This window comes from Piliocolobus tephrosceles, chromosome 3, assembly GCF_002776525.5.
Source record: "Piliocolobus tephrosceles isolate RC106 chromosome 3, ASM277652v3, whole genome shotgun sequence".
Classification (NCBI taxonomy): Eukaryota; Metazoa; Chordata; class Mammalia; order Primates; family Cercopithecidae; genus Piliocolobus; species Piliocolobus tephrosceles.
This window is the reverse complement of record NC_045436.1, coordinates 170870278-170879442: the sequence shown is the minus strand read 5'-3', so window position 1 is coordinate 170879442 and position 9165 is coordinate 170870278. Positions and strand designations below refer to the sequence as shown.

The 9165-nt window shown below is 36.6% G+C and overlaps 1 long non-coding RNA gene across 2 annotated transcripts in view; it reads right to left on the bottom strand.

Moving 5' to 3' along the window:
* The window catches only part of LOC113225069, a 38182-nt gene that overhangs the window by 21440 nt on the left and 7577 nt on the right, over positions 1–9165 (bottom strand). For both annotated transcript variants that reach the window (XR_003309682.2, XR_003309683.2), the window contains one exon: positions 1972–2122. This is a non-coding gene — a long non-coding RNA (uncharacterized LOC113225069). The remainder of the gene's footprint in view (positions 1–1971; positions 2123–9165) is intronic.

Genomic DNA, 9165 nt, shown 5'->3' with positions numbered 1-9165 from the left:
GCCACCTCGCCCGGCTAGTTTTTTGTATTTTTTAGTAGAGACGGGGTTTCACCGTGTTAGCCAGGATGGTCTCGATCTCCTGACCTCGTGATCCGCCCGTCTCGGCCTCCCAAAGTGCTGGGATTACAGGCGTGAGCCACCGCGCCCGGCCAAAAATTTCAGGTTTTTTTTTCTTTGAACTCACATTTGCATTATACTTTGCCCTTGAATTTTATACATTTATATAAAATCAAAACTGTGGTCCTTCATATTTAGCTCAGTTTATGGAACATGTGTACTACGTATATTGGCAAACCAGTAAGCCAAATTGTACTTTCCCTCCAGAAAAATTCTGCCTTTATTTTAAATTCAAACAAATGTGTTAATTTGCATTGCAAAAAACATTATTTAAACATTGAGGCTGGGCACAATGGTTCACACCTCTAATTCCAATATTTTGGGAGGCCAAGGCAGGCATATTACTTGAGGCCAGGAGTTCGAGACCAGCCTGACCAACATGGCAAAAATTAGCTGGGTGTGGTGTTGGACACCTGTAATCCCAGCTACGCAGGATGCTGAGGCCAGAGAATTGCTTGAATTCAGGAGGCAGAGGTTGCAGTGAGCTGAGATCACAACCCTGCCCTCCAGCCTGGGCAACAGAGCGAGACTCCATCTCAAAAACAAAAAACAACAAAACCCACAAACGTTGAGAAATAAGTTACAAAATGAATCCTATAAGACAGATTATGAAAGGACATCAAACTTAATATAGATCTAATACAAGTAATGCATCTCATCAATTATAAGAGGTATATAAATTAATATGATAATTCTTATCAACTAATTTTAATAAAGCAATGAATGTGTAATTTATCAAATAATGACTGTATCATTCCTCTAATAAAAATGCATATCTCTCTCCAGTCAAAAGGTAGAGAATGCAGAACGAAGCAAACACAATTCACTCATATGCCATCTACAATAGACACACTAGATTCAAAGATATAAGTAAGTCCAAAGTGAAAAATTAGAAAATTGTACACCATACAAACAGTATCCAAAAGAGAACTAGAGTGGCTATACTAGTATCAGACAAAATGGGCTTTAAGACAAGATTTGTTACTAGAGTCAAAAAAGACATAATGATAAAAGGGTCAATTCATCAGGAAGACAAACAACAAAAACATAAATGCACCTAACAACAGAGCTTCCTAAAACATGAAGTAAAATACATAAGTTGAAAGGAGAAACAGACATTTAACAACGATAAGTGGAAACATCAATAACCTGCTTCCAATAGTGGCTGAAGACTTGAACAACACTATAAACTAACTAGATATAACTTATCTATAGAAAACTCTAAAAATAGCAGAGTACACATTCTTCTCAAGTACACAGTGAAAATTCTCCATGATAAAGCATATGTTAAGAGGCCATAAAAAAAAAACTCAGTAAGTCTAAAGACTGTTAAATCACACAAAGGATGTTCTTTGACCACCAAGGAATACATTTAAAAGTCACAATAACAAATACATTTGGAAAACACAAATATGTAAAAAGTAATCTAAACACTTTTAAATAAAAAATGATTTTAAAATGTACCAGGCAAATCAGAAAATTATTTGAGATTAATGAGACCAAAAACACAACATACTAAACTTATTAGATACAGCTTAAGCAGTAATCAGAGAGTAATTTGTAGCTGTAACGTTTATTATGAAAAGAAGGAAGATCTCAAATTAATGTTGTAAACTTCTATTTTACAAAACTACCAAAGAAGAATAAACTAAAACCAAAGCAAGCAGAATAAATAACATTATAAATATTAAACCACAAATAAATGAAATAGATAATAAAGAGCAAACATCAATGAAATCGAAAGTTACTTATTTAAAAAATCAATAAAATTAATGAATGTTTAGTGAGGCTGAACAAGAAAAGAGGAATCAAATTATTAAAATCAGGAATAAAAAAGGGGATCTCAGCACCAACCTCATAGAAATAAAAGGGCTTAGAAGAGAACACTATGGACAGGATGCAGTGGCTCACATCTATAATTCCAGCACGTTGGGAGGTCAAGGCAGGAGGATCACTTGAAGCCAGGAATTCAAGACCAGCCCGGCAACAACGCAAGGCACCACCTCTAGAAAAAAATTAATTAAAAAAAATAAGTAAATAATAACTTTTTAAAAAAGAGAATGCCATTAACAATTATACATCAACAAATTAGAAAGCCTAGATGAAAAACAAATTCGCAGACAAACACCAACAACTCATACTAAAATAAGAAGAAATGAAAAGTCTGAATAGACTTACAACAAACACAAATTGAATTAACAATTTTTAAACTTTCCACAAGGAAAGTCTAGGCCCAAATGGCTTTACTCATCAATTCTACCACAAACTTAAAAAAAATTAATACCAATCCTTCACACACTCTTAACAAAAAATTATAAGAAGAAGTAATACTTCCCAACTCATTCTATGAGATCAGTATTAGTTACTCTAATACCAAAAACAAACGAAAACATCACAAGAAAAAAAACACCACAAGCTGATAACCTCCATAAATATACATGCCAATATTCTCAACAAATTGCTTGCAATCCAAATCCAATAACATATAACAAGGATTATACACCATAACCAAATGAAATGCATCCCAGGAATACAAGGTTGGCTTAAAACACGAAAATCAACCAATTTAATATACTATATTAATACAATAAACCAAAAACTACAATCATCTTAATAGATGGAGAAAAAGCAGTAAAGTGGTGATAACTTGCATATCAATTGTATGGTGAAATAATAATTATTTGCATATACTGATTTAAATAAAACACATTACTCAAGTTAATTTCACCTGTACCTTTTTAATTTTTAAAATGTGGCCAGTACACACCTGTAATTCCAGCAGTTTGGGAGGCCAAAGCAGGAAGCTAGCTTTAGTACAGGAGTTGGAGACCAGCATGCGCAATATAGCGAGGCCTCATCTCTACAAAAAACTTTTTTTTTAAATTAGGTAGGCATTGCAGTGCACGTCTGAGTCCTAGCTACTTGGGAAGCTGAGGTGGGAGGTTGCAATGAGCTATGATCACACCACTGCACTCTAGCCTGGGCAACTGAGCCACACCCTGTCTCTAAAAAATAAAATGTGGCTACTAGAAAAGTTCACATTACATATCTAACTCACATTTATGGCTTATGTTATATTTCTATTGGACCACAATGGTCTAGATATATCCTAGTTTGAAGATCAGTGCTCCAACAGCATTTGGTGTTTTCATACATATTTCTCTATGTTATTTATCAGAGCAGAAAACAGAGAATGAGAATGGTTAACATGCCCAGGTAAACATAACCTACCCCATAGGTGTCAGAACTGGTAGTGGGATTCAGTAATATCCTTAAAGTCAGAGTTTGCCCTAATTGCGTAACTGGTCTCTGGTCTTCCTTAGAGGGATTAAACAGTCATTGAATATGTTTAACATTTAACTTTCAGAAATTTTTTCTGTTTTCCAGATCTAAGAGGAATTTAGCTTTCTTTATTTTTCTCATTTTTTATTTGGATATCTCCTTCCACTGCTAGCAATCAAGGATTTCACTGCCATTACCAGCCTCCATGTTGTCTGGTAACTGTTTTGCTTTGTTTTTGCTTTGGTTATCCATTCTCCAGGACTACCACTGTGTTTAAGCTGGCTTTCTCATCTGCTCTTTACCTTGAACTGCATAGCAGATGACAGCTAAGGTGTTTTGTTAGTTTGTTTAAACATCTATTTTGTGTCAAACACTGTAGAAGACTCTCTATTTAAAATATTGCTAATTATTATCACCATAGCCCCCCGCTTCACAGGTAATGTTTGTCTTTACCTTCACAGATGAGAATACTGAGGTTCCCAAAGTTTAACTGCCAAAGTTACATAGTAACAGAGGAAGTTGGACTAAAAGCCATGTCTCTGACTCTAGCCCTGGGGTGTCCATCATATCACTCCTCCCTATCTCTTAATATGGGATGAATATGCATCAACTGTGGGCCTACAATGGTATTTTCATATATACGATTCATGTCCTTATGAAAATCTTAAGAGTTTCTTATTCTCTGTACCAGTTTGTCTATTTTTTTTCTATTAAAAATTGAGGCCCATGTTTCTTCTTATTGTTATGAATTATATACTCCAATGTTAGTACAATGGCTTACACTATAAATGAATTTTGGATGTGAGACGACATAAAGTCCTATAATCCTTTCTCAAGTCCAATGAAAAAAAGGAGACAGCAAAAGTGAATTGCTAGCACTGACAATGAAGCACTAACTAGGACTAAAATCAAATATCCCTCTTCCCTCCTAATGTTTTTTCTCTCTTGTCTTTACATTTAATCAATCCTTGTACAAAGGTTGGTCATAATACCTGCTACCATTTAAGCTTCATGATATTTCTTTTTAACTGAACATTCACAGCTTCCAAAACAAACATTTAAAATGTTGAATCTTCTAAGATTCTAAACATATTAAAGTCAAATTTGATAGATGCAATGCTCTTCATCTACTTAAAGTCTACATATTTAATATTTAGTCAAGATGCATCACTTTTCTCTGCCTAGAAAAATTTATCAATTGAAGCGGTTAGCTTTCCACAATGTGGAAAAAGTACAATATATCCAATATATACTGCCAGGTCTCATTCTTACTATAGGAGAAAAATGAGTAAGCATATGTGAGGAATATCTCTGAATTTCAGTGGAATATGTTATTTTGAAAATAAGATGCTTTTGCTCTGAGGTATGTACTACCAATTGTCTGTCATTCATGTAGCTAGGTGTCACTTTGAAGACTTCAAGGTGAAGACTTGAAGGATTATCCCTTCCACTCGTTAAATTTTAGTAGAAGTAGGGACTGTTGCTTTAACAAAAAAAGTTTGATTTTTTGATATTAGAATTGTATATTACTGTTGAATACACAGTGATGTTATATGTATACAGAGCTGAATGACTAAATCAAGCTAGTTAACATATCCATCAGCTTAAATACTTATATGATTTTAAATCTAACTGCAACTTTGTACCCTTTGAACAACATCTCCCTGTTCTCCCAGCCCCTGGCCTCAATAACCACCATTCTATTCCCAGCTTCCATGAATTTGATTGTGTTAGATTCCACATATAAGTGAGAACATATAGTTTTTACCTTTCCATGCCTGGCTTATTTCACTTCTATAATATCCTCCAGGTTCATCCATGTTGTTGCCGATAGCCAAATTTCCTTCTTTTTTAAGGCTGAATAGTATTCCACTGTGTATATATGCTACATTTGCTTCACCCATTCATCAGCTGGTGAACACTTAGGTTGTTTCTGTGTCTTTGCTACTGTGACTAATGCTGCAGTGAACACAGGAGTGCAGACATCACTTTGACATACTGGTTTCAAGTCCTCAGGATATATATACCACCGGTTTTAAGCATGTGTCTCTATGACTCTGTTTTGCTCAGGTACTTGCTGAGCAGTGACCCACTCTTTGTCTTTGCTTCTAGCACTAGCCTGAGGGCCAACTAATGAAGCAAGAAACTGAGAAATGAGGAGATGGGGGCACTAATGTCAGTCTATGCAAACTATCTTGAGCAAACGACTTTACCTCTGGGCTTTGGTTTTCCAACAATAAAACAAAAATATGATTTGCTTTATCTACTCACAAAGTATATTGTGACACGAAAAGGAAATAATAGAAATCTCATTTCAAGCCAGGATTGAGATGAGCTTCAGTGTGTAATTTTATCTGCCTTCTTGTTAGATTTGCCTTACCTCAATATTCTGTAAAGATCACAAGGCTCCACCCATGACCAGCCTGGCAAGGTCATATTGCCGCAAGTAGGATTCCAATTCAGGAATTCAGTTTCAACCTACAATCTCACTGTTTATGACTCTGCCCAGACAATTTGGGTTGGGAATTATCATAACTAATGTCAACAGCATTTATTTACAGTCTCTGTGAGGATGCACAGAATAATGTATGTTTTCTGTTCTTTTCACAGTTATACCCATAGCACCTTGCACAGTGTCTGGTACAGAGTAGGCACTCGACAAAGAATTTCCAAATACATAAATCAATCAATAAGAACTAGGAAAATTAAAGAACATATAAGGCATAGCGACTGCCTCCAAAGACTTGTAATTCAATCAAGTTGACATGGCCTTAAATTTTCAAGATAAGCAGCAACAGAGAAGCAAGTCAGTCTATGTTAGGGCCCAATGAGCATCGTGGCAAAAATTATTGGAGAGGCTGACAGGTTCTCTCCTAGGTGGGGGTATTGGAGTGGGATGATAAATCCCCCTGATGCCACAAAGGGTAACACAGAACTTCTATTATGTTTCAGAACTATACTTTGTCATCAGGGGAAGATTTTTGATATTTTTCTTTGTCAATGAGTTCATCCCATGGCATAATAACCAGAAGGGAGATTGTAATAACCAGAATGAAACTTTTAGTTTGGTATTGTCAAGGAAAATAACTTTTTTGTCATTGTTAATATAGTTATTCATTTTATTTTTTCTCCAGTAAACATAAGTTAACAATGCTACAGTTATCCACAAAATGGCACGTCTTTGTAAAGCATGCTTTGGAAACATCTACCTCTTTCCACCCTTCCATCTCCCTCCTTCCTTTCCTTATCTTGTTTTCTCCTTTTCTTCATCTTTTCTTCTTACAGCATTCATTGGGCAATTACTAATCAACAAATACTTACTAGGCACTTGTGTTCCAGGTACGTGAAAGGCAAGGGGGAATGCGGAGATACATGAAGGAATTACATTTGAGCAACATTTCTGCAGTATAAATGACAGAGCACGGTTGCCAATTGTTTTTGGAGAGTGAGAGAGATGAAGGAAGAGGATGACTCATGTTTCAGCTTGAGAAACTGGTTGTGTGATGATGACGTCAGTCAAGAAAGAAGCAAAATAGAAGCAGATTTTGGGGAAGATGTTGCATGCAGGTATAGACACATTGAATTGATGTGGCTGAAGGACACCCAGGTCAAAGTGTTAAATAGGCAGTTGGAAATATGATTTTGACCATGAGGCTAAAGAGATGGATTTGGAAGACATTAGCATTTAGATGATGTTTGAAAACATGATAATAAATTCATCTAGAAAAAGTAGGTAAAAATATAGAAAAGGACCAGAAACATAAACCTAAGGAACTCTCACACGTAAAGAATACATAAGGATAAAGTGATGGAGGAAATTATGAAGGAAGGTTTAGAAAAGTAGGAGAACTAGAAGTAACTGAGGGTGGTACTATTCTTGAGTGCCACATCAATAAAGCACCTTGAAGTTGGACAAGGTCAGAATGAATCTTAATTTCTACTTTCTCCTTTTCCAAGTCCAAACCAGAACTAATTAGCTCCCATCTAAAGACTCAAAGCTTTCCCATTCTATGGGGTTAATTACATTCATGGGCATGGGCTGTGCCACAGAAAACCAGCAGCATGGAGGTAAGGCATCCAGTTGACCTTAACTGCAGTGCCTCCTAAACTGGTTCCATTTCTATGAGCTGGGGTCTTGACTCCTCTCCTTGTTCAAGCTCCTGCAATGAACCCCTGTGTTCCTGGAGCCTGGAGTACCAACTCAAGGCTTCTGAGACAGGAGTCTTGCCCCTTGTGCTCCAGGGTTATCTATTCCCCAGTGTTACAGTCCTGGGATGACTTACTTGTCCTCATGCACTTATCCTATATCTGACAATGATTGGAATTATTTTTGGCTTAAGAATCCTAGGAGCATCTGCATGGTGTCTGGATAGCTCCTGAAAGCAAATTAACAATTTATAAACAGACCCTTGTATTACTATTGTATTCTTTTAGCTATCATTTCCTAAAATTGCTATTTATTAATTCAACAATCCCTTTATTCAGTGCATGCATTTCCCAACTCTTGAAAGCCTACTATGTGCAAGGCATTGTTCTAAGTGCTGAGGATACAACAGTGAACAAAACAGGCATGGACCTTTCCTCATGGGCTTGTGATCTTATAAGAGAGGACAGATAAACAGTTCAAGTACATAGTGGGTCAGATGGAAAAACAAACACCTTATAAAGAATAAGAAGGCTGGGAAAGAGTGGGGGTTGTTATTTTACAATGGTGGTCAGGGAAGACATCACTGAAAAATGACTTTTAGCAGAGACCTAAGTGAGAGAGAGACTAAAAAAAAAATGATAAAAACATGTTTAAGTGAGCCCGGTTGCTACTTATGAGACAAGTATTCCAGGTGTGGGAATTGCGAGGGCAAAGGCCCTAAGGCTGAATTGGCCCGGGCTGTTAGAGAAATAAGCATTCCACTGTAGGGAAGTTTTCAGAGGGGTTAGTGGTGGCAGGAGCGATTCTGAAGAACCTTTTGGTTATTAAAATGTTTTGACTTCTATTCTGAGAAAATGTAAGTATTTAGTCAGAGGAGCTGACATGACCTGTCTTCCATTTCAAAAGTATCATCCTGGCTGCTATGTTGGGAATAGTCTGGAGAGAGGCAAGATCAGAAGCTGGGATACGAGTTAGTAGGTGAGAGCAACGATCCAGGAAGTAACAGTAGCCTGGCCCAGGCTGCTTGTGGTGAGAATGGGGTGAAGTGCTTGGATTCTGGATATATAGACACTCCGTGCTTCATTGTGCTCTGCTATATTGTGCTTCTCAGATAATGAGTTTTTCACAAATTGAAGACTTGTGGCAACCCTCCATCAAGCAAGTCTATCAGCACAATTTTCCCAACAGCATGTGCTCACTTTGTGTCTCTGTGTTACATTTTGGTAATTCTTGTGTTATTTAAAGCTTTGTCATTATTACTAGTAACTATTTTGGGGAGCTGTGATCTTAATATTTGATGATACTAGTGTAACTGTTTTGGGGCACCACAAACCACAATCATATAAGATAATAATTTAATCAATAAAGGCTTCAGGCCTCCCTATTCCCTGAGAAACAACAATATTGAAATTAGACCAATTAATAACACTCTAATAACCTCTAAGTATTCAAGTGAAAGGAAGAGGCACATGTCTCTCACTTTAAGTGAAAAGCTAGAAATAATTAGGCTTAGTGAGGAAGGTATGTGGAAAGCTGAAATAGGTTGAAAGCTAGGCCTCTTGCTCCAAGTAGTTAGCCAAGTTGTGATTGCAAAGGAAAAGTTCTTGAAGGAAATTTAA